Below are 27,591 nucleotides of genomic sequence, written 5' to 3' on the forward strand. Positions count from 1 at the left end.
AGTGGGAGGGGATGAATCAGTGGCTGCAGTGGCAGCTTCCACAGCTATCAGCCCACAGATTGTAAGAGGGTTGGACAACTGGTCCCAAGGAGACTCCAGGGGTGTATTTGGATGGCTCTGGGTGAAGGACTCTGTTGAAAAAATCCTCAGATTCCCTCTCCTGGGTTTATACATTTTAACCTCAATAATTTTTCCTAGAAAATATTCCACATTTTCTACTAATTATTAATTCTCTCAATTTTTTTTCCATTTTTCCTTGATGTCTCCAGGAATCTTTAAATTCCATTTGCCCAATTCTAATATTTAATGAATGATTTCAGTGAACTCTTGAACCTCCCTTTTGATTTGGTCAATTCTACTTAAAGTGTTGTTTTTAATGGGTTTCAAACTCTTTCACTATTTGGTACATTTTAGGGGTATTATTTTCTTCCATATATTTTGTGCATCCTTTTCCAAACTGTCAGCTCCTCTTTTAAAGATTTCTTTTGTAATAATACCATTTCCTTTCATATTTTTTCCCTCTACTTCACTTGCTTGATCCTTAATATCTTTCAAGGTCTGAAATCAACATTTTCCTTACTTTTGAACCCTTAGATGTAACAGTTTTGCTTCTGTTGTCTTCTGATCTTATATTTTGATTTTCCCCATCATCATACTAACTTTCTATAGTCAAGTTCCATTCTTTTTTTTTTGCTCATATTCTCAGCTTCTTTCATTGAAATTGAACTGTACTTCCAAGTTGGAATGATATCATCCCAAGCTTTAGATTTTTTGGTGAAACTCTTTTTAAGCTATTTCTGGGAGTTTTTCATGTTGCAGTTCCTCAGAGGTGGTATAATTTAAGGAGAGGTTTTTACTAGACTGAGGATAACCACAAACACTCCTTTCTACCCTGGAATTGTGGAATGTGTGAGGAGGGTCCCTGCTTTGCTATGGCAACAAGCTCGGTTGTTCCAATGCTTCTCTGCTTCCTAGGACTTCCACCCTAGACTGAAACCTAGATCAGAATATGGGCAAAACTGCAACATCCTTCCTCAGTGATAGCAAAGAGACCCCTGTAAACCCCTTATGTTATCCGTAAGAGTCTGTGGGCTGAGAAGCCAGGAAGCAGTTATGGCTGCTAATGCAATCACTCCCAAGAACTGCTCCTGGTCAGTTGGAGTTGCTGCTGAGGCCTTCACTGGACTGTGTAGACTCTCACCCTGGTAAGATTGATTGTTCTCCTGAATTTCCAAGCTGTGTTGGCAGTCTCTGGGTTGAGAGATCTGCAAACCGCCAGTACTGCCACTCACCCATTTGCCTGGCTTCCTGCCCCTGGATTGTTGGAGTTGTTCTGCTTTGCACTGTCCTCATGTTTCACCTCAGCAATAGACCTTTCCCAGCCAATCTTCTAAATTGTTTTGGACTGGAAAATTGTTTTACTCCATCATTTTTGTGGGTTCTGCCACTCTAGAGGAGGACTTTCGGGTAGACCTCTGGCAAGTCCTTGTTTTACTTTGAGATCTTGGCTCCACCCCCCCCAATCCTAAATGATAAAATGATATAATGATATGTAAATGATGTCTTTATGATAAAAAATGCTATCTCCAGAGAAAAAAAAAGAATCAAAATATAGATCTATGCCAACTTTTTAAATAGTATTTCATTTTTCCCACAGTTACATATCAATGAAATTTTATCATTCACCTTTAAAAGATTTTGAGTTCCAAACTTTTCTCCTTCATTCCTTCCTCTTCTCCCCATCAGAAAATGGTAGTCAGTTATATATAGTATAGGAAAACTGCCTGTTCATATCCTTTGATCATTTTTTAGTTGAGAAATACCTTGGATTCTTATAAATTTAACTCAATTTTCTACATATTTGTGAAATGAATTCTTTATCTGAGATACTTGCTAAGGAGTATTTCCCATGTTTCTGGTTTTCTTCTAATCTTGGTTGCATTAGTTTTCTTTGTATAAAAGCTTTTTAAGTTAATATAATCAAAATTATTCATTTTACATTGTGTCATGCTTTCCTTCCTTTGACATGGATTCTTCCCCTCTCAATAGATCTGACAGGTAGACTATTCCTTGCACATCTTATTTGCTAATGGTGTCACCCTTTATGTTTAAATCATACACATATTTTGACCTCAATTTGGTAGTTTTCTTTTCCAGTTTATCCAATAGTTTTTGTCTGACTTCTTATTACAATAGCTGCTGGAAGTAATTTTTTTAACTGAAAAACTTTTATTTGTAGGTGGAATGATATAGCTGGACATAGTCTAGTTGACTCCAATTTTGTTGGCAACATCTACAACATAGCATTCTGGAACAAATAGAATATAGGTCTTTTTCCCAACAGGTCAGATCAATGTGTTGACCTCAGTCATGTCCATGTTTTCTTTACTACCTCTTTGATCTGATGCCTATGACCTTGAGATGTTCAAGTAAGACTAGGGTGTTGTTTTCCTCAATCTTCTTCAAAGCAGATTCAATGGTTAAGGGAAACTTAATGATGGCATGGTTATCAAGCTTTTTTCTCCAAGGGGCACTTTTCCAAGAATATATGGGCCTTCAATGCCTTAGTAGGTCACTGAAAGTTAGGGGATGTTTGGATCTTCTTTTTGCAGATATGGACACCCTTCAACACCACCTTCTTGGCCTTCAAAGACTTAGTCACTTCTTTTATCTTGGAGGGTGGGGGAGCAATTGCTTCCTTTTTTCTCCTTCAATGCCATCTAGGGGAAAAGGGACAGCATACTTGTAATAAGTTTTTGTTTTTTTTTTTCATGGGGTGGGTTTCATTCTCTGTTTTCTTTCACAACAAGACCAATAAGCAAATATGTTTGGTATGACTATGCATGTCTAATACTACATGAAGTTATTTGCCTCCTCAATGAGAATGAATGAAAGAAAGGAAAAGATTTGGAATAACAAATTTGAAAACAAATGTCTAACTTTTTATATTTATTTATATTTATATATATTAAAGAAATTAAATATGCTTTATATTTAATGAAGAAACACTATATACCATGAAATCTCCAGGTCCAGATAGATTTGCAAGTGAATTCTACCAAACATTTAAGGAACAATTAATTCCTATTGTCTAGAAATTATTTATAAAAATAGGAGGAATTCTGCCAAATTCCTTTTATGAAACCAATATGGTACTGATACCTAAACCAGGAAGAATCAAAATGACAAAGAATATTATAGACTAATCTCCCTAATGAACATTGATACAAAAATCTTAAATAAAATTTTAGCAATGAGATTATAACAAGTTATTTCTAGGATAATACACCATGATCAGTTAGGCTTTGTACCAGGTAGGCAGAGAAGGTTCAATATTATGAAAACACTCAATAATTGAATATATCAATAGTAAAACCAGCAGAAAACATATGATTATCTCATTAGATGCTGGAAAAGATTTTGATAAAGTACAATATCCATTCCTAATAAAAACCACTAAAATGTTTAGGAATAAATGGAATTTTCTTAAATAATAATTAGTATCTATCGAAAACTATCACCAAATATTATATGTAATGGGATAAACTCAGAGAATTTCCAATAAGATCAGGTGAAACAAGGATGCCCATTATCACCATTACTATTCAATATACTATTAGAAATGCTAGCTTTAGCAATAAGAGAAAAAAAAATAAATTGAAGGAATCAGAATTGGCAATAGGAAGCAAAGCTTTCACTCTTTGCAGATGATATGATGGTATATTTAGAGAATCTGAGTAAATCATCTTAAAAATGCCTTAAAACAATTAACAAATTCAGCAAGGATATAAAATAAACCCACATAAATAATCAGCATTTCTCCATACGAACAGCAAAACCCCAAAACAAGAGATAGAAAGAAATTCCATTTAAAGTAATTATAGACAGCATTAAATACTTGGGAATCTATCTCCCAGTACAAACCCTAAAACTGTATGGACACAATTATAAAACACTTCTCACCCAAATAAAGTCAGATCTACATAATTGAAAAAATGTCAATTGCTGATGGTTGAATCGAGCTAATATAAAAATGACAATCCTACACAAATAAATTACTTATTCAGTGCTATACTCATCAAATTACCAATTCAGCAGTTTATTGAGCTAGAAAAAAATAGTAAAATTCATCTGGAGCAACAAAAGGTTAAGAATAGCAAAGGAACTGATGAAAAAAATGTAAAGGAAAGTAACCTAGCTCTACCAGATTTAAAACTATACTATAAAACAGAAATCATCAAAACTGTCCAGTACTGGAGTAATACATCAGTGGATTAGGATAAGTTCAAAAGAAACAATAATAATTGACTATAGTTGGAGCAGCTAGGTGGTGCAGTGAATAGAACACTGGCCCTGGAGTCAAAAGTATGTGAGTGCAAATCTGACCTCAGACACTTAATAATTACCTAGCTGTGTGGCTGTGGGCAAGCCACTTTACCTCATTGCACTGCAAAAACTTAAAAAATAAATACATAAACAAATACATACATACATAAATAAACAAATAAATAAAATGATTTAAAGTTATCTACTGTTTGACAAATCCAAAGACATTAGCTTCTGGGATAAGGACTCACTATTTGACAAAAATTGTTCAGAAAATTGGAAAATTGTATGGCGAAAGCTAGACATAGACCCACATCTCACACTTTATACCGAAATAAGGTCAAAATGGGTACAAGATTTAGACATAAAGTACAACAACATAGATAAATTAATAGTCCAAGAAATTATCTAACAGATCTATGGAAAGGGGACAAATTTATGCACAAACAAGTGAGTACATTATAAATTGCAAAATGACTGATTTTGACTATATTAAACTAAAAAGGGTTTTTCACTAATAAAATCAATACTGCCAAAATCAGAAGGAAAGCAGAAAGCTGTGAAATAATCTTCATAACTAGGAATTCTGATAAAGGTCTCATTTCTAAAATATATAGAGAATTACATCAAATTTATAAGGTTACAATTGATAAATGGTCAAAGGATTTGAATAGACAGTTTTCAAATGAAGAAATTAAAGCTAAATATAACCCTATGAAAAAATGCTTCAAATTATTATTGATTAGAGAAATGCTAATTAAAACAGCTATGAGGTATCACCTCACATCTATCAGATTGGTCAAGATGCCAAAAAGGGAAAATAATCAATGTTGTAGAGGTTGTGGGAGAATTGGGACATTAATGCATTACTAGTAGAGTTATGAACATATTCAGTCATTCTGGAGAGCAATATGGAACTATGCTCAAAGGGCAATAAAACTATTCAGACCCTTAGACCCACCAATTTCAGTTCTAGGCTCCATCCAGAAGAAATCATAAAAAAACGGGAAAAGTCCCACATGTTCCAAAATATTCATAGCAGCTCTCTTTGTAGTGGCAAAGAACTGGAAATTGAGGGGATGCCAAACAATTGGGAAATGACTAAACAAGTTATGGTACATGAATACTATGGAATATTATTATTCTATAAGAAACCATAAATGATCAGATTCTAAAAAAGCATGGAATCAGCTACAGAATCTGATGCTGAGCGAAGGGAGCAGAATCAAGAGAACAATGTACACATCAACAATACCATTGTGACATAATCAACCCTGAAGGTTGCAGCTGCTCTCAGCAGTTCAGAGAGCTAGGATGACCAGCTATGGACAATACTATCCCCATCCAGAGAAAGAAAAACAAAACAGAAAAAAAAAAAAACAAAAGAAAACAAAAATTAAAAACCCTTTAGAATCTGATGAACACTACATTCACTTTTTAAAAAAATATCTTATGTATTTCTTTCCCTTAATCCTAATTCCTCATACTAAAAGTGACTACTGTAATTATTTTAAATACAAATTTGCATGTATAATATTAACCTGACTGTTCACCACTGAGGAGGAGTGGGGGGGATGGAAGGAAATTTTTTAACTTAAAAATATTCATATGCATATGGGTGAATGTTGAAAAGCTTTCGTAACACATATTTGGAAAAATAAAATGTCAAAAAATTTAAATGAACTATGGGAGGAGCTCTGAAAATAATCCTTATCAATGAACCCCAGAGATTGCTAAATTTTAAAGGGGTTACTCTTCAACCCTTAACCTCATCCTCTAAACTCTTGCATAGTAAGTAGAAATTAAACTGCATTCCCATGCCTTCAATCATCTTTGAATCCCTGACTCATCTAATGATTAAATAGCATTACCACAGGGAAGGGAAGTAAGTTTACACTAGGCTTATTCTGAGAACAGTTGGTGCCATGGTAGACCCCTTCTCTAAGAGAATGCTTTGTCTACATACACAACATTCAGGTCAATGAGAAGGAATAGGTGTACTCCCAAGGACAACTGGCTTTCAGGGTGGTGTGACCATAAACTTGTGTTGACTCAAATGCATGGACACACGGATGAGATTGCACAGTTAAGGAACAAGACTACAGTCATCTAGAAGACAAGTGCTTTCAAGCAAAGCAAAAATAAAAATGATCATTGGACTTACAGAAAAAAGGTAATTTTTAACACTATAAATAACCATTAAAATATATATGCATTTTCCAGTAGAGCCTCCAGACTCATAAAGAAAATTTAATGGAATTATAAGACATTTACATGAACTTGTTGAAAGAAATCTATTAACACATCAAAATGTGCCAAAGTTTGAGGATTTAAAGTTTCAGCAAGAATTATTTCCATTGTTCTTTCTTGCTCCCACATTCTCTAATTTTGAGATTTATGCCTCAAGAATGAGGAAAAAGTTTCCTATGAAAGCAAATTAGTGAGACTCCTTTTCCAAGGAGCTCAGTTCATATTTTCATCGTGAGATAGAGTAAGGCAGGGACTCTTGTCCCATGGATTCCCCTTTGACACTTGTTCTACCAGGAGAAACTCAGAGTACTAGTGCTATTGTGGGGTGACCACTTAAATAACCTAACTTGGCATTTCCCTAGTCAGCGAAAGAGCATCTGTATGTTTATCTGAACCCTTCAGATTCACAGAGTCCCCTTTTACTTTCTAGGATTGACTTGGATCATAGTCCTATAGTTTTAGTTCTGCTGGTACCCTAAGTTGCTGAGCTCACGGTACTGGGGTTACCTCAGTTAAATTTTCTTCATTGGCAAGAGGGAAAACTATTATCACTCCTTCTGTTTTCAATGTTTGTCATGAATTCATTTTCCTTTTGTGTTCTCACATACCTTTTACCCTTCAAGAATTTTTGATCTAGAGAAAACGGAATTCTGATGCTTTAAAAAAGAAACCTTACAGAGAAATCCCACATCTTCTTATGTCTATTATGTTAATTCATTTGAAAATCCTCAAGAAAAAAGTGGAAATTGTTCTATTTTTGTTAATGATATCCCTGTCATCCTTGATTTATTTTGGAATCATTTGTGATTCCTTTCTCCTTCACCCTTTACATCCAGTTCATTCCCCAGTTCTTTGTCGGCCTCTACAATGTACCAGCAATTATGCTGTCTCTCCTTCCACAGCAATTATCCTATTCAAGTCCTTATCTCTTCTTGCTGAAGCTATTCTAATTGTTTCTTATCTTCTCATCCTGAGCCCAGGTCATCGTCCAGTCTCTCCTCTTGAAAATGAACTGAGTAATCTTATATTGCTGTAATATAGACACTCTTGCTCAAATGCTCCCTGTGGCTCCCCTTAGCCAATCCTGGGGAGAAAAGAATATTAATTAGAGATAGAAAGACCTCAATGGAAATTCTAGCTCTTGAACTTTCTAACCATGAGATTTGTCTCTTGCCATCTCTTGAACAGAGTTGAGGATTTTTTATTCAATAATGTATATAAAGTGCTTCACAAACCAGAATATTCTGAAGACTGAGCAAACATTTAATTTTCTTAAAGTTTCATCATGTTTTGAGCACTTAAGAAATAGATTAACATTATAGGTCGAGTTATTTTATTGTTTTGCTGATAGTCTTGGTTTATGAAAGAAACGGAAAATAGGTGGTTAATGCAGTTTATACTTGAAAATATGCTGTGTATTTTTTTTTGGGAAAACTTATTGAAGTCATTTACCAGCTTACAACAGTTTACTGTAAGTTAGTATATGAGCACTATTATTTAAACTATTTCATGAGAGTCACTGAGGCATAACATCTAGAATGTTAGATTTGGACCTTCAAGATTTTAATACAATTCCATATGAGACAATTATTAATTATAACCAGAGAAAATTACTAAAGTTCTCATAGCTTCTATTTCTTTCCCTATTAAAAGGGACCTAATAATATTTATATTAATTACCTTATGAAGTAAATAATAATTAGGCAATTTTAATAAAATATATATGGTGCTTTAAAGTTTTTCATTTGTTATAAGTAAGTGGTTGTTTTAAAACTTAAAAGATCTCGGGGTGGCTAGGTGGCATAGTGGATAAAGCACCAGCCCTGGAGTCAGGAGTACCTGGGTTCAAATCCAGTCTCAGACATTTGATAATTACCTAGCTGTGTGGCCTTGGGCAAGCCATTTAACCCCATTTGCTTTGGAAAAACGTTAAAAACAAAACAAAACTTAAAAGATCTCCTTAAATATGATTATTTCTAAATAGCAAATTCTTAGAAGTTAGACAATCCATAGGCAATATTCAATCTATACATATTCAAGCTTGCCTTTTATTTCTTTCTCTAACCTTATGATCTAACGACTCTGAATTTCATTTTTCTTCTCTTTTCTCTTATTCCAATTTGTATTCTTAAATCATGATCAATATCTTAATTGACCATAATCATTAAAATCCATTCCTTCTTATAATTCTGGAATCGCAACCAAATTTACTTTTAAAGAGTTTTTATTGATTCAGATTGGGGGGGGGTCAGAAAAAGAGCTCACAGGGGTGGCTAGGTGGCGCAGTGGATAGAGCACCAGCCCTAGAGTCAGGAGTACCTGAGTTCAAATCCTGCCTCAGACACTTAATAATTACCTAGCTGTGTGGCCTTGGGCAAGCCATTTAACCCCAATGTCTTGCAAAAAAACCTTAAAAAAAGAGCTCATACTTTATGTAGACTATAATTTACACAAGTAGTAATCAATGAAAGGAGCAGAAGCAAAAGCAATAGAACTGGAAAATAAGGATTCTAAACAAATATGTCAAAGAACAAATAAGAAAAATAATTAATAAAGTGATGAAAGACATTAATAATGAATACACACCAACATTTCTTTGAAAAGAATGCTTAGAGAATATATTGTATAGAAAAAAACTTTTACAGAGTATTATGACCCTCAATGAACTGAATACATACTTTTTAAATACATACTTTTTAAGAATGCAATAAAGACACCCAAACAGGATAGAAAAGAAATTCTAGAAAATTCAAGAAAAAAAAATGTGAATTAGAATAGTAAAATTCTATAGAATTCATAAACAAAACTAAAAATAAAAGAGCAAGTTTTTTGAAAAAACTATCAAATGACTATATGTTTACCCAACACAATTAAAAAGTCAAGTGTGCCAAAAATCAGCCAAAAAAGTATAGTCATAAAATAATAAAGAACAAAAACAAGTGATTATAGATTTTTCTGTACAAAATGATATGCTAACAATGGGAAATTTCAATAGAAATTTAGAAATGTACAAAGACAAGGTAGTGACATTTATAAAACAAATGACTTTATTTAATCATTCCCTCTTAATAAATGAATTGTAATATTTTTTAATGAACTATGAAAGAAAATGATGACACTAATCAAATTATAGGACAATTCAGCCAATCTGTGAAGAAACTATTGCTCTACTACTCTAATTATTCTCAAAAACTAAGAAAGACTGTTATATGCTCTTTAAGATAAATATAGACTTAATGTTTATAACAGGGAAAGATAAGAAGAAAAAAATATAGATTTTTATCAAAAAGAATAAATGAAAGAAAAAATAGATATCACTAAGAATATTTACTCAAATATTTGTAATAAATTCATCAGGCTAGCAATTTTTGAAAAATATTATTCAACATGAGCAAAATCATTTAAACTCATATAATATATATATGACTAGATCAACATTCAGAATATATGTGCCTTATATATATTTTTAAAGCCCTGAAAGATGCAGGTTTATGTAATAAACTTTTTTAAAATTTAAATTCAAAAACAATACAACATGTAGGACTAGATAGATTTTTATATAATAAAAAAGAGTTCTCAAAGCATGAAAAGTAGAATTGATATCAAGATAGCCAAGAAGAGACAGAGACTTGTCTGAGTTTTCCTTCTCTTTAGACAACTTTAAATAAAGGTTCAAAACAAAATCTGGAGCAGCAGGACCTAAAATAGCATGGGGTGAAACAGTGTCTCATCTTAGAAAAACAGAAGGAAGAAGAAAAGTCTGTATTGTGTCTCTCTCCCGGAGAACAGGGCCTCAAACTCAAGCTGCTGTAGCTTGGGTTTTGAAGAAACAAATCCACAGCAGGTCTATGGGGGACTGAATCGGTGGCTGCAGTGGCGGCTTCCCCAGCTCTCAACCCATAGATTATAAAGAGGATGGACAACTGGTCACAAGGAGACTGCAGAGGTGTATTTGGCTGCCACTAGGTGAAGGACTCTGTTGAATGCCCACCAGCACTCAGGTCCCAGTTGCACTAGCACACCAGAGTTGGTTTCCTGCCCCTGGATTTTTGGAGCTGTTTGGTGCTGCCCTGGTCTGCTGTGCACTATTCTTCTCTCTTACCTTGCAGCAACAGTTTTCCCAATCAATCTTCCCAGTTCCCTTGAGCTGGAAAATTGTTTCACTCTAAGTTGTGTTGCTAGAGAATTTGTTTGGAGTCTTTATTTAAAGATATTTAGAGGAGTTTGGGGGAAAACTTGGGCAAGTCCTTGTCTTTATTCTGACATCTTGACTCCTCCCCCTATTCTAAAGCTCTTATGGTAAAAAAAATGCTATTTATTTCCAGAGGAAAAAACTAAAGGAGTCAAAATGTAGATTGCTGAGAACTTTTAAAATATGATTTCATTTTTTTCAACAATTACATGTGATTAAAATTATAGCATTCATTTTTAGATGATTTTGATTTCCAAATTTTTCTCCCTCATTCCTTCCTCTTCCCCACTCTGAAAATGGTAGACAGCTGCATATAGAATACACATGTGTTATCATCTGAAAATTGCTTGTTCATATCCTTTGACCATTTATCAATTGGGGAATGTATTCTTATAAATTTGATTCAGTTTTCTATATATATTTTGAAGCCTTGATTAGAAACATTTGCTATTAGGACTATTTCCCAGCTTTCTGTTTTCTTGCTAATCTTGGTTGCATTGGTTTTTGCTAAAGCTTTTTGCTAAAGCTTTTTAGTTTAATATAATCAAAATGATCTGTTTTACATTTTGTCACATTTTCTGTCTCTTCTTTGATCATGAATTCTTCCCTTTCCCATAGATCTGACAGGTAGACTGTTCCTAATTCATCTAATTTGCTTATGGTGTCACCCTTTATGTCTAAATCATACAGATATTTTGACCTCATTTTGGTACATCATGTGAAGTGCTGTATTAAAGCTAGTTTTCCTTTCCAGTTTTCCCAGGAGTTTTTATTTCAGTTCTTATCACAAAAGCTATGGGAAGCAATTTTTTTAATTGGAAAACTTTTTATTGAGGGTGGACCCATATAGTTCAACACACTTTAGTTGATTCCAATCTTGTTGGCAACATCTAAATCATTACGGTCTGGAGTGAATAGGACATCTTATCTGATGCTTGTCACTTTGACCTAGGGTGTTGTTGTCCTCAATCTGTCAAAACTGACTCAATGGATAAGGGAAAATTAATAATGGCATAGTTATCAAGCCTACTTCTTCAAGGGTCACTTTTCCAAGGTTATTTGAGCTACCTTGAAAGCCTTAGTTGGGGGCAGCTAGGTGGTACAGTGGATAGAGCACTGGGCCTGGAGTCAAGAGGACCTGAGTTCAAATCCAGCCTCAGACACTTAATAATTACCTAGCTGTGTGACCTTGGACAAGTCACTAAACTCATTGCCTTGCAAAAAAACAAAAACAAAAGCCTTAGTTGGGTATGATAGGGGATGTTCATCTTCTTTTTTGTAGCATGGACATCCATTAACTCCACCTTCCTAGCCTTCAAGACCTTGGACTTTGCTTTTATCTTGGAGGGGTGCTTCCTTTATTGCCTTCAGTGCCATCTGGGGGGAAAGAGGAAGTGTACTTTAAACAAAAAAGCTTTTTTATTTTTCTTGGGGGGTTTTTGGTTCTGTATATTTTCACAACATGAGCAATAAACAAATATATTTTATATGACTACTTATGTATAATCTACATGAAATTTTTAGCCTTCACAATGAGAATGAATGAAAGAGCTTCAGGAAAGGAGAAGATTTTGATTCAGAAATTTAAAAACAAATGTTTAACATAGTTTCATGTAACTGGAAAAAAATAAAATATTATGATTATATATATTCTATATTATAGCATTATTATTATTGAAGAGGTTAAAGGCAGCTTTATATAGAATGAAGAAAATACTAGATACCATTTCCATAAATACAAAGGTATAGTCAAGCTGTCCCCTTTACACAATTACTATTTGACATAATTTTTGAAATGCTGACAAGAACAAGCAAAATATTTAAAGGACTAAAGAATGGTCAAGAGCTGCGGAAGTTACCATTGGGATATTGTTTGTTGAGTCAGTTACTTAAATTTTCTTTTATCAGTCCAGATGTAGATACCTGCACATTGGAAATGCTTCTTGACAAATGAATAGAACCGAAATGTTGAAATCAGGAAGAGCTGAGGTTGACTCCCACCTTGGACACTTTTTAGCAGCATGACCTTGGATAAGTCAATTAACTCAGTGGTGTCAAAATGGAAGAAGAAACAGGTCACTAAATTTTACCTCAGGATTGTAGTGGGGTATATACTGACTTCAAAAAATGCCATATTATATTACCCTGTCTTACTGATATTTTGTTTTATTAAATATTGAATATTTGACATTTTAATCTACCTGCATGTTTTATACCTCTGATATAACTTATTTGAACTTCTAGTAGCTTGACTGATAAATGAGGATAAAATAGGTGGTTTTAAGAATCAAAGAAGATAATAAATGCAAAATACTTTAGAAACATTTAGGAAAGATATAAAGGTGAACAATAATTATTACCAAATTTGAGTTTTTCCTTGTTATGCCAATCAAAAGAAATGTACTCTATTAGGTTCGATGGTTTGCTATTCTTTGAGGATACAAGGACATTTTTTGATGTCCAATGGCTTCAGTCACATCTTCTTTGATCTCTTTGGGATATATGCCTAGAAGTATTCTTGCTTAATTCAAGGAAATGCTCCTCACTGCAATGCAGCTATGATATGGAACTTGGACATAGACAAAGTAGCAGCCAGTCTCAATAAAGGGGTCCAAGGCAAATTCTGAGCAGTCTCCTGATTACCTTCCCATCTACTAGTTGAGAGGTACTGAAGCTGCTGCATGGTTGCTGCTGTCACCTCCTGGCCCCTGGCCTACTAAGTTATCTTGACCTAGGAAAAGTCTGAGTTCTATATTTTGTTGGTTGTGTTGATATAAAATTCCATTTGTAGCAATAGTTTAAAATTGTTTGGGGGGAATATTGGGAATCATCATGTTGCCTTTACTCTGTCATTTTGGCTTTGACTCAGAAAAAGCATTTATTTAATCCATTATATGAACTAAGAATTGAATTTGCTACATACAAAGTTCATGTGTTTTAAAAGAATTAATATTTAACAATCCCACAGTATCCTTTTTACCATCTTTCTAGAGAATAAACACTTATAAGAAAACAAGAAGAAAAAAAGGTCAGCAAAATAAACCAATGTATTGAAATAGAGTGTCATTATGTGCAAAGTACACTACCAAAGGCCCCGCAATTCTGCCAAGAAATGGGGGGAAGAAGTCTTCTCAAAATGATTCTTTGAGATCAAATTTTGCTATTTTAATTTTGTAGCTTTCAATTTGGATGGTCAAGTTGGAAGTGGTGTTTGTTCTTTACTCTCACACTGTAAGTCATTGAAGGTATATTCTCCACTTAACTTGAATCAGTTTGTCCAAACTTTCCAAACTTATCTGTATTTATCACATTTGTTGCCATTGTGACCATAAACCTCTCTAAGCCTCAGGTTCTTCATCTGTAAAATAAGATGTTCAAGCATCTGATTCAACACTCTTAATTCCAGCTGCAAGGGTTTAGGGATTTTAATCTATCAGTTTTCTTTATGTGAACAATCACAGGAAGATATAATAATGGTTCCAGGAAGAGAAAACAACTTTTCCTGATTATGAGTCCATGAAGAGCTCAGGTGCAGAGTAAAAAATAAAATCTAAGCATCTGATGGTAAACAAATGATTAATTTCCATTATTGTCTTTGATAGTCTTTGGAGAAAAACTATGAAGAAGACTTCCCCCTACTGGAAGAGGGAAACCCCAGATAAAAGTGTAGGCTCCAGAGAGAAGATAAGTGGATGTATATGATAGTTGCAGTGAAAGTAACATCCTTATAAAACACAATAAAATCCAATCCAGATATCAAAAAGTTTCCAAACAGAAGAGACTTTGGAATTTGCCAAAACTATTCCCCTCTGTCTGAAGAGTAGAAAGCTGAAGCAAAGAAATGCCAAGGTAAATTTCCCTGAGCCAGATATTCAGTGAGACAGTTAGCATTAGAATTGAGGTTTCTTGGTACCCAATTCAGTGACACCATTACACCAAAATTTCCAAGGTCAAATGAGTGAAAAAGAAAGCCCTAATGCTAAAGATCTGCATTCTTTTTTCTTCCTCTGCTCCTGATGCACTCCTTACACCAAATCCTGCCTGAAAAGACCAGGAAGGAATCAGCATAGATATGTGGCAAGTTTCCCTCAGTGAATCATAGACAAAACATATGAGCCTTCATCTCTTTGTGAATTTATGACAGTTTCCTTTCCTTCGTTTATGAATGAGAATATAGGATTAAGCTAAAAAAAGTGTTGATCAGAAAATGGTACAATTAAAAGACAAATGGAATAAAGAAATGTCAATTCCTTAACCTAGGAAGACTAAAAGTGATTGTATTCATTTAATCACATGAATTGTGGGAAATTCTCCTCTCATAATATGCTGCAACTACTGCCTGCCATCTTTCTTCTTTTCAGTCATGATCCTAAATGCCTAAGCTCCTTTCCTAATCACTAGTCACTTCCCCTTCCTCATTTATTTTGAACTTTTTGTATCAGACCTGGTAAATCCTCCATAATTAGAACACTCCATGTGGGTTCAATTGTTGAAAAATTCTGATTCTGATTATAAATAATAATGAGAGCTGCCATCTGTATAACACTTAACCTATGTCAACTAATCTGATTCTCAAAGCAATAACCCTGTAAGATAGGTGCTTTCATTTTCTCCCTTTTACAGATGAGGAAAATAAATTTGAAAGAGTTGAATAGACTTGCCCTTGGTCACTTATCTAGGGATAAACTAGGGACTTTTAAGATCTCTCTGACTCCAAGTTTATCTACTGTATCATCTAATTCTGAAAATAAAGATGTCTGCTGACCACATATTGACTTAGAAAATCACATATGGACATTATTTATGTTCTATTCCTTGTTTAGGGATTTTTTAAACATTTTTAATGTAGTTCAGGCAGTCCTTGGGACCATTGCTTACTGCAATATATCCATCAGTTTTAGTTTTGCCATTTCTCAGTCAATGGCAGTTTACTTTGTTTCCAATTCTTTACTATCAGGAAAAGTGTTTCTGAAAATATTTTGGCTCAATTGGAGATATTCTTCTTATCAATGGCTTCCTTAGGGTATAAACTTGGTAATGGAGTTTCTCAGCTAAAGGGTATGAAAATTTTAGTCCCTTTTATTTCCATCATTATGATTTCTTTCACAGAATTGTCTTATCATTTCAAAGCTACACAGCTTTGTCTTTGATATGTCTTGCCTATGCACACATGAATTTTGAAATAAGTTATCCCATTCCTTTCAACTGTATTTCATTTCAGGGCACATTATGTTTTGCAACTATATAAATCCACAGAGTAGGACAGGTGGTTTAGTTTCTTGAATTGAATCTTTGCAATCAATCTTTTCTGAACTCATAGGTGAGTAAATCAACAGTTTTACATTTTACAATTATCTATTAATAAAATAGAGTTCTTTAAAATAATGCATTTTATATGAGAAATTAAGAATTCACAAGCTCAATATAATTACTAAAATGTTTTCTGCAAAATAAATATAAATATTAGCACAAAAATAAATAGAAAAATTCATAAATCAAAAGCTCCAAATTAGAAAACATTCAGTTATTGAAAAAAGTTGTTAATTCAAAATTAATTGTATTCAAACTCCTTTAATTAGAGGAATGGCAGCTTTTATTGTATTAAAATCATTGAATAAATACAGATGATAATTTACTTGGTATAGAAATAATTCTAATACTTGCTTAATTTTAAGAAGCAGTCAATTCTTGAAAAACTGAAAGTTTTTTCCTTCCTCAGTCTCTGAGTTTTCTTGATAGTTTATTCATGAACAGGAAGATCTTCCTGATCTCTACTCCCACAATCTCCCATGCACAGTGGCTAAACTCTTTTCCTTGCAAGTACTGACTTATTCCTTGGAAATAGTTCTTCAAGGCCAACCTGAGGTTCTCAATATCCAGGAAAGGCTCTTCCCACTCCCCCTCTTGCCCAAGACACTTCTTCAGCTGTTTCAGCTGCTGATCCAGTCCAATGAGCAGTTGCATGAGCTGGATCTGATTCCAAGAAGCAGGAACAGCATTCAGACTGAAGATGGTGAAGACCTGCTGGAGCATCTCACAAACAATGACTGCGGCATTCCTCTCTGGAATTGACTGCCTTCCTTGACTTCCTTTGGGAAATTAACACTGGTTGTTTCCTTCCAACATGGTACCAGAGAAAATTGCTCATTTGTTTCAGAAGTGAGAAGTCTTTCTGCAGATCCTGTGTCAGGTCACAACCCAGAGAGCAGAGGGAGCTGGAACAGAGCAGGACCAGGGCAAGTGGCAATAAGGCCCAAAAGGTCATGGTGATGTTGATGGATGGTGTGGGTCTGACTGAGCTGGGAGATCAGTGAGTTGTTGTCTCAGTGTCTTGGGTATCTAACCTCTAGGCTACTCTCTCTTAAATAGTGCTGAAAGTAACTTTCATTACTTAAAACAGAATTTTCCTTCCTTGCCACTTTCTTTAAGCTACTTTCCTTTTTAATCTTAAAACTACCCCATTTTAAAAATATTTGTGGAACTGCAACCAAATTTACCCTTGAAGAGAGTTTACAGATTAAGCTCTTTGAGGAATTCTATTTTACTTATTTTTTCTCATTTCCTTTTAAGACACATATCATCATTTACAAAATTCCATTAGTTTTATCCCTGAAATATTTCTTATTACTTCCAATTATTTCCACTGCCATCATCTGTGTTTGTTGCTTAAAAGAATCAGAATTGGTAATGAGGAAACAAAACTCTCAGTCTTTGCAGACTATATGATGGCATACCTAGAGAATCCTAGAAAATCATCTAAAAAGCTCCTAAAAACAATTAGCAATTGTAGCAAAGTCACAGGATATAAAATAAACCCACATAAATGTTCCAAATTTCTATATATTACTAATAAGCTACAGTTGCAAGAGATAGAAAGAAAAATCCCATTTAAAATAATTTCAGACAACTTAAAATGCTTAGAAATCTACCTGCCATGGCAGACTCAGAAACTTTATGAAAACAACCATAAAATACTTTTCATAAAATTAGATCTAAATAACTGGGAAAATGTCAGTTGCTCATGGTAGTCCAGCTAATATAATAAAAATGACAATCTACCTAAATTAGATTCTTATTTATTTACCAATCAACTTCCAAAAAATTACTTTAATGAGCTAGAAAAAATAGTAGCTAAATCCATATGGAGAAACAAAAAATCAAGAATATCAAGGGAATTAATGAAAAAAAAATGTAAAGGAAGGTATGCATCTGGCATTCTAACAGCCCAACATAGTTGTACTATCTGTAGTAATTTTGGAATGCTAGGCAGTTTAGTTCAAGAAAGGACCTCAGTATCTGGTATCTTCTACAAGGTGATCTTCAGAATCTTCTTAGGACAATTTAAATGGAAGTGATTCAGTTTTTTGGCATGGTGTTGGTAGACTGTTCAGGTTTCACAGGATTATAGCAATGAGGTCAACACAATGGCTCTGTAGACCTTCAGTTAGGTAATTAGTCTAATACCTCTTCTTTCCCAAAATTTCTTTCGGAGCTTCCCAAATACTGAACTAGCTCTGGCAATGCATGTGTCAACCTCATTGTCAATACTGCCACGGCAAGTGACCTTGTCCACAGTACTCAAAATTTCTCCATTTGCTGTAATCGATGGTTCCATAAATGGATGGTGTGGTGTTGGCTGATGGAGCGCCTATGTATTCTTGGTGTTACCTATTAGACCAAAATTAGAACAAGCAGCAAAGAATAAATCCATACTTTGTTTCATCTCAGCTTCAAAGGCTGTATTGAGTGCACAATCATCTGCAAACAGAAGATCATGCACCAACATTCCCTATACTTTGGTCTTGGCTTGTAGTCTTTTCAAGGTGAAGAATTTGCCATCTGTGTGTAGCTGACTTTGAGTCTATGTTCATCCTCAGTGAAGGCATTTGAAAACATGATGCCAAAAAGTATAGGAGCAAGGACACATCCTTGTCCCCATTCCTTTGGGAGAGAATCTCAAGAACATTGCCCATTATCCAGAACCAGGAATGCATGACATCATGAAATTGAAGTACAATACTGATGAACTTCTTTGGGCAACCAAATTTTGACATAATTTTCCATAAATCCTGATGATTGCTGGTATCAAATGCTTTTATCAGATCTACAAATGTTGTATACAGCTCTCTGTTCTGTTCCTGGCATTTTTCTTTGAGGTGTTGAGCTTCAAAATATATCAACTGTTTCTTGTCCCTTTCTGAAGCCATACTGGCTCTCAGGAAGGTGACCATCTTCCAGGTGCAGAATCAGTCTATTGAGAAGGACTCTGGAAAGAATATTACCAGCAATAACTAAAAGAGAAATAGCCATGTGATTGACACAGGACAATCAACTTCCTTTACCATTATAGAGATGGACAGTGGAGGGAATTCTTGGGGGGATAATCTCTTCATACCATATGTATAACCAGGAAAATTTCAGTCAGTTTTTGGATGAACAAAGGACCCCCACTTTGTAGATCTCAGCTGGAATAGAATCAACACCAGGTACTTTGGCACTTGAAAGGAAAATTATGGCATTCAAAACCTCTTCTTCACTTAGAACTTCATCTAGGGACTGTTGACTTCAATTTGAGGTAAAAAGTCAATGACATCTTCAATGATTGTTGATGGTCTGTAAAGATCACTATGGAAGTGTTCAGCTCATCTCTCTAGGATCATGTTCCAGTCATTAATCAATGTGGATCCATACCAATCAGTAATTGAGATGCATCATATGTCTTTGACTCATAAATAGCATTCAGGGCATCATAAAAACATTTTGGTTTGTTATTGTCTGCATAAAATTGAATTTCATCTGCTACTGAGTAAAGAGTCCTGAATCTCTCTAAGCTTCCCTTGGACTTCACTTCTGATGGAATTAAATGTTGCCATATTAGAAATGAAGAATTATCAAGCTAGTAAACCCTGTGGAGTTTTTGTTTTTTATTTACCAGCTTCTATATTTCTCCCCCATTTTCATCAAACCAATCTTGGTGTTTGAGAGTGTTCTGGCCCAGATGAACAAATGCAGTGCTATACACCAGATCTCTGAAAGCTGCCCACTCCTTTTCTCCTCCACCATTGCCAACTGTGTGTTGGTTCAATTTTTCCTCCAAGTTGTAAACAAATTGTTCCTGCTCAGAAGACATTCTAATCTCTTGACATTAATTCTTCTTGCATTCATTTTGCCTTGGGCCTACCACTTTTGTTGAACGTGAATGTTTAGCTTAGATAGGATGAGTCTGTGATCAGTCCAGCACTCTGTACCACACATTGCCTTTGTCACTCATATCCTATTTTTCTCTCCTTCTTATGATCACATAGTCTAATAAATGCCAGTATTTGTTATGAGGAAGTTTTATTACATTCAGGTAAATGGAAGACAGTATTTATGATGAGAAGGTCATGAGATGCACAAGTCTTCAGTAGTAGGGAATAGGTTACTATTCCCAGTTACATTTCTCCCAAGCACTCCCTGCCATGTCTGGTAATCTGAGCCTACTCTAATATTAATGTCACCCAGAATTATAAGCTTGTCTTCTTTTGTTACATTGATAATATGGGTCTCCGGGTCTTCATAAAATTTTACTTTAACTTTATTAGTATTCATCATGGTGGAAGCATTGGCACTGATGATGGTGGGATGGCATTTTCCTGGAAGTGGCAATCTCATTGTCATGAGCCTGTCATTCACTCTTTTGGTAGGCATTAAAGAATGTTGACTAGATTAGTTTTGATGGAAAAACCTACCCAGTTTCACAAAGTTCCCCTTCATTGCAGCCACTCCAGAAAAACATGTATCCAGCTCCAACTTCAGTAAGCTAGCCTTCATTTGCCAACCTTGTTTTATTCAGGGCTCCTATTTGGATTCCTTACCTTGCAACAAGAACTGTTTGTCTTTCAGATCTGTGTTGTCAGATCTTGTGTTATTTATGAGTATGTGCACATTTCATGCACTGATGGTGAGTGGAATCTTCTTTGAAGAAGTTTTTGTAGATTTTTTTTGTATCCCAACCATACTGTGGGATTCCCTGCCTGCCAGGATAATCAGGCCAGGGTTGGGTAAGTAGAGAATTTGGGGCACATTTTCTAGCCCCTTTCTCATATCAGGAGGTAAGCAGTGCAATCCTTAAAAGGGCTGCTCAGTCACCCGGGGGTTGTCCAATTCCCACTGCTGCTTTCAGCAAAGAAATGGCACTATGGCCGCCTGTGGGCAGAGTTGTGACTACAGCTCCCAGTCTATCTGCACCTGCTGCTTCAACATTTGCCTGTCACCACAGGACTTTGAGGAATGGTTATGATTGATGTCTTTTGATGCATGCATAAATTGAATTTAAGTGAGGTAGAGCTGTACGAAATCAACCGCCTCACTCTCTTTTCCAAAGTCATCATGATCCAGCATGGCAAGAGTCAAGATAACTGGTGATAGTTTTAGATGCAGTGAATGACCTTGATGTCCTTCGATGGCTAACCAAGCTCTAAGCGCTCCACATCACCTGCTTCAGCTGGGTTCATGGCCATTTGAATGAATTGTTTTCCTTTGCCCATTTCACCACAGGAATAGATTACCACCACCCCCACTACTCACTAAATGGGTTTGAGACTCCTGAGGTTACCTTCAGTTAGCCCACTGCTGAAATGGTTAGTCGAGGTGTGACCACTGTGCATAAGTTATGTTCAAGTAAGACTAGTACCTTGGTGTGAGGGCTGTAGAGTCGGCTTCAGGGATACTTTCAATCTTTGATGTCCACATGAGCCACCTAACTCTCACTGGAAATATAAATTCCAGCAAAATGTGAGGACGTCCCTTCCGTTAAGGAAATTTCATTTTTTTTTTTTTTAGGTTTTTGCAAGGCAAATGGGGTTAAGTGGCTTACCCAAGACCACACAGCTAGGTAATTATTAAGTGTCTGGAGACTGGATTTGAACCCAGGTACTCCTGACTCCAGGGCCGGTGCTTTATCCACTGTGCCACCTAGCTGCCCCATGGAAATTTCATTTTAATAGAGAGAAGACACCATGTGTAATGTTATATACCTCTGACTCAATAAAGGTCTCTTAAATCCTGAGGCAATGCTCTTTCCACTGTACCAACTCTCCCTTTAGGAGAGTTGATTGCATTAAAGCTCTTTTCATCTTCTAGTATGTTATCCGATGGTATTGACATTATGACAGTTTCAAAATGTTTCCTGCATTAATAATACAAATTAATGTATGTGTATGTACTGGAATTTCCAGACTCCTCAATGAGGTTTCAACCCATAAACCAAGACACACACACACATACACACACACACACACACACACACACACACACACACACATAGTATAGGTAGGAAAATGTCATCTGTCTAGATTATGATGTATAGTTTGATGGATACTTTTTTTTTATGTTTTTGCAAGGCAAATGGGGTTAAGTGGCTTGCCCAAGGCCACACAGCTAGGTAATTATTAAGTGTCTGAGACTAGATTTGAACCCAGGTACTCCTGACTCCAGGGCCGGTGTTTTATCCACTGCACCACCTAGCCGCCTCTATGGATACTCTTTAATACTCATTCATCAGAATGCAGAGCATCCCCAAAGTCTGAGTACAGTTTTAAGCTATCAATGCCTAAAACTCAACAGTCTTCAGTTTTGAGTATTGGTAGTTCAGTTTTCAGCACTGGTGTCTTAAAATGGAACTCAGACTTTTAGACAAGCTGTGTATCTTGGAAAAAATAAAGCAGATGGAAAAATCAGCTCAACTGAGGTTCAACTGGAGAAGGAGCATGAGTCAAACTGTTTTTGGAAAGCACATTTTTAAAATATCATGACTAATGCTGCATGGCATGACTGAATGTCATAGTAGCAAGGGAAGTAAAGTTTCAGGTCATCTAAAGGGCATAAGATACCTTCTCCTTCTTACCAATCAAGCTCCATACGTGAAAGCTCCACAAACTCCATGCAGAAATGCCAAGTTTGTCATGGTAAAGGTCAATGACTAGAAAACAAATGGGTCAGTTCAAAAGTAAAGGATCACTGGTGGAAAGCCTGTCTGCCTCTCTGGTAAATACAGGATGCCATGAAATCTAAAAGACAGCCAGGTGGCACAGTGGATGTTATGTTCAAGGAAGATTAATACCTTGGTATAAGGGCTTCAGAGTACTCTACAGGGCCACTTTCATCCTTTGATGTCCACCTGAGCCACCTAACTCTCACCTGTGGCTCTAAGAAGCTGTAGCATGCACAACAGTCACACCTCAGTAAACCATTTCAGCAGGTAGGCTAAATCAGGTTGGGTTGAGGGTAGTGGAGGAGTATCTACCCGTAATTGTGTGAAGTCTTCCATTGGTAGAATGGGGGAAGGAGAATACTTCATGCTCAATTACAATCCAGTGATGTATCAAGATAAACTATTTGAGTAGGCACCCTACAATACCCAGTAACACCCTGAGTATTTCACAAGATTGTAATTCTTTAAGCGAAATTCATAGGACTGTCTCTTCCTTATTATGCACCATTTAGAGAGTAAAAACTGAACCTGGTAATCATTTTATTTAAAGTTATTCAAGGGAAATTTAGTTCTCATTTAGGTAACAGGCATAAATCACAGAATTTAAAAAGTTAAACAAGGAGGAACTCCAGAAATCATTCTAATTGAACCATTGTGTTCTTCAAACATATCCTATGTCTTCTTAACAAAATTCAGAAAGCAAATATTGACTGTCTATTAACTGTAAGGTTCTCTTTGGGATTCTCCCTCATTAGACCTCGAACTCCTTGAAAGCAGAAACTATGTTTGAATATTTGTTTTGATACTTTTTGTATCCCCAGAACTTAAGTTTCTGGTACAGAATAGGTGCTTAATAAGTCCTTTAAAAATACATTTTTAATATATATAAAGAGCAGAGAATATCTGTTGTTTTACTGAGATCATGAAGATGAAATCATCACATTTCCTGCATTTATTGGGTTTATTGTCAAGTACAGTTTATTTATGTATACAGTTATTATGTAATCATAAATAAGTGTAACACAAGCTAAGGATAATTTAGTGCATAGGAATGTCCAGAAAGGTATAAAGAAATAAATACCATTTCTTGGCTATAGGGTAAGAAAAAAATAACAAGATGTCGATCTTGAATTCGACCTTGGTGAAAGAGGAAAATTCCAATAGAGTGAAATAGACGGTGCATTTTAGGAAAGAACTAATGCAAAAAAGGAGATGACAGCTGGAGATGTGCAAGTAATTAAATTGAAGTGTCAGACTGAATATGTGAAGGGAATTTTTTTTTTGCTATATTTACTAACTATGGAACTGAGAAAGTTACTAAATATTTCTGAAACTTTCTTTTTTTTTCCTTTGGAAAAAATAGATAAAAATACTGACTAGAATCTGCTAAAAGACATGTTGATAAAATAGAATTATCAAGACTTGGGAAATGGTTGGCTGTGGTGGCTGAAGGTAGCAGGGAGAAAGAATCAAATATAGCTTGATTTTATGAACCTAAGTGATTGGAAAAGTGTTTCAAAAGGAATGAGGATGTTTTTAGGAGATTAAGGACTGGAATCATAGGTTTGATCTTCAGTCAGTTACTCCAAATCACACATTTTGCAGGTAAATAAAAGAAAGTCTAGGGAAATTAATGTGATACAAAGAGTTAGCAGTCATTCCTAGGACCTGAATTGTCTAATTAAGTCCAGAGATTTGTCCCCTGTGTTATTAATTGTGTTTCCCAGTGAATAAAAGCACCAAGTCTGGAGTCAGAAATATTATTCCTTGTGAGTTCAAATCTCGTCTTAGATACTAACTAGTTTTGTTACCCTGGGCAAGTCACTGAATTCTGTTTGCTTCAGTTTCCTCATCTGTAAAATAAGGTGGAGAAGGAAATTCCAGTATTTTTGTTAAGAAAACACCAAATGAATTCATGGAGTCAGACATGACTGAAAAAACTGAACAACAAAATCACTACCTCCCATTTTGGAGAAAAGGAAAGGAGTTCTAATGGAAAGATACTGATTTGGGGATACTTATGATATCACTAAGAGAATATGTCTTCCTGTCACCTCAGTATTTTGAGATCCTCCCCACCAACAAGAAATCAGCTGTCTTGATTCCTTTAATCTTGATTTTCCCTCCCTCCAAATTATTATATTAACTTCAATCAAGGTTCTAGGTAATTGGTTAATGAGAGCCTTTGATAGTTTATTTCTGCATGCACATGCATTTCTAAATAATTCTTTCAGTTTTCTTTATTCCATCATAATAGTTATGGTGCCAATGCAGGGACTGAAACTATTGAGTCTCCAGATAGAATGATTTTTAAAAAAACACTACCTCCTTAAAATGGGGGGACAGGAAGGAGACGGGAGGAGGGAGGGGATTGAATGGGGTAAATCTCATTACATTAAGAGGTACAAAATACCTGTGGTAATAGAGAGGAAGAAGGGAGATGAGAAACACCTGAATCTTCTTCTCATCAGACTTGGCTTAAAGTCAATTTACACATACTTAGTTAACTTAAAAAACATTTAACCTTTCAAGTATTAAAAGGGGACAAGGGGAGTGGGGATGGAGAAAGGGAGGGAAGGGGAACTAACAAAAGGAAAGGAAGGGGAAAAAGGGAAAGGGGAAATAAAGGGGAGGGAGTGATATAGGAAGGCAAACACACTGAAGGGGGTGGTATTTAGAAACAAAATACTGGGGAATATGGATAAAGGGGGTGGAAGGGGGAAAATATAAACAGAGGGAAGATAGCAAGGAGGGCAATAAAGAATTAGTAATCATAACTTTGAATGTGAATGGGATGAACTCTCCCTTAATATGTAAGCGAATAGCAGAGTGGATTAAAAACCAGAACCCTACAATATGATTTCTCTCTCAATACACTCAATTTGGATCAGTATACAACATGGAAACAAAGACTGACAGATTGCTTTCCTTGGGGGGTGGGGGTGGGGGAGGGAGGTAAGATTGGGAGAAAAAATTGTATAACTCAAATAAAATAAAAAGAAACTGTTGAGTCTCTATGTGATCTTCACTGAAGGAACACAACTAGGATTTCTATTAAGAAATTTACTTGGCAAAGAATTGCCTATTTCCAGACCTCCATGTTCTCCCAAACCACATTAGATAGCCAGAGATGAGTGGTCCCTGATGAGGGAGCCATAGGGGATGGCTCTAGATGGACACCCTCATAGGAAAATTTTAATCAGTCTGAAATCAAGAGAAAGTTCTCATTAAGAAGGAATGACTAGGGGCAGTTAGGTGGCAGTGGATAAAGCACTGGCCCTGGAGTCAGGAGTACCTGGGTTCAAATCCCCTCAGACACTTAATAATGACCTAGCTGTGTAGCCTTAGGCAACCCCATTTGCCTTGCAAAAACCTAAAAAAAAAGGAATAACTTAAGAATAAAGTTCTCAAATTATGTAGATTGGTTAAGATATATGTAAGAATCTCAGGGGGGTCCCAAATTTGACTTGAAGAAGGGATTTTTCAATTACTGAAAAATTAAGGCTATGAGGTTGCTTTAGAAAATTGTATGCCCTAACTTTTTGTATTATTTTCTTGTTGTATTGTCAATGTTTTATCTCTCGATAAATCAAATTAACTTCTTCCTATGACCTGATCAGTCAAAGGAAAAAGGGTGTATTTTTCTGAACTTTCAGTCTTCTGAAAGATAGTGTATCTCTCCTCTCCCTCTCCCCCTCCCTCTCCTTTCCCTCTCTCCTTCCTCCCCCCCCCCCCAAGTTAGAGAGGCTGAAAAAAACACAGAGAAGAAGGAGGAGATTTTGGTTCCCAATCTACAGGGATTTGTGGAACTGTAAACTTAACAGGGACTAATTTTTTTTTCTCTCCTGTGTATTTCCAAATTACAGTTTGAATATTTTTATAAATATTGAAACATTTCCTTGAATATTGGGGTACCACTCTGTCGAATGTTTTATGGAAAAATAAGACTAAAATTTTTGTGAAAATTACATGAAAAATACTACTTTTCCTAGAGTAACAGATTTATTTGTAAAAGTGAGAACAGTGATTTTACTGATTAGAGAAGGGAACTGAAGCAAGTTTGAAAGTAGTATCAGCAAAATTGCAAAGCAAAAGAAAAAGATTAAGAACTGCCTATTATTAACTATTTTTTGACTGTGAAAAGAACAAGCTTTGTTTAAATAAGGGAGCAACCTTGATGAAAGAGGTTAAGTAAAATTTAATTTGGAAGAATGTTTTGTGTTATCACTTTATTTTCTTCTGTGAAAGAAATAATGGAACTTAATTATTTAGGTGTTTATTATTATTATCTTTCATCCTTGAAGAGGACCAAATGACATCACTTTAGGGGCCAAGGAACAGTGTGTCCAATTATGACTAATCAGATCAATATGAGTTCAGAAAGCTCTACTGTGGGGCAGCTGGGTGGCGCAGTGGATTGAGCATCGGCCCTGGAGTCAGGACACTTAATAATTACCTAGCTGTGTGGCCTTGGGTAAGCTACTTAACCCCATTTCCCTTGCAGAAACCTAAAAAAAGAAAAAGAAAAAGCTCTACTGCAATTCAGGTTCAAATTGTTCTTATGAACATTTGAAACGGAGATGTTTTTAATTTGTCCGTTAAGTTTTTTTGAGCTACTTCATTTTTACTTTTCTCAAAGACATGCCTTCCTTGATGCAGGCATTCCTTGCTGAATGGTCCTGTGCCAGTGTCTCCCATGTCTCACAATTAATACTAAAAATCTTCAGAGAGGCTTTGAGAGTGTTCTTCTATTCTTCCTTCAGACTTCCATATAAGCACTTGCCTTTTGAGTTTCCTGTAAAATAGTCTTTTAGGCAAATGAATCTTTGACATTTGAACAATGTGGCCA

General features: G+C 35.5%; 1 pseudogene; it reads right to left on the minus strand.

The window, feature by feature from the left end:
• Positions 1-16,360: 16,360 nt before the first annotated feature.
• Positions 16,361-26,417, minus strand: LOC141498259 (interferon alpha-16-like; annotated as a pseudogene).
• Positions 26,418-27,591: the final 1,174 nt, after the last annotated feature.

This window comes from Macrotis lagotis, chromosome X (genome assembly GCF_037893015.1).
Source record: "Macrotis lagotis isolate mMagLag1 chromosome X, bilby.v1.9.chrom.fasta, whole genome shotgun sequence".
Taxonomy (NCBI): Eukaryota; Metazoa; Chordata; class Mammalia; order Peramelemorphia; family Peramelidae; genus Macrotis; species Macrotis lagotis.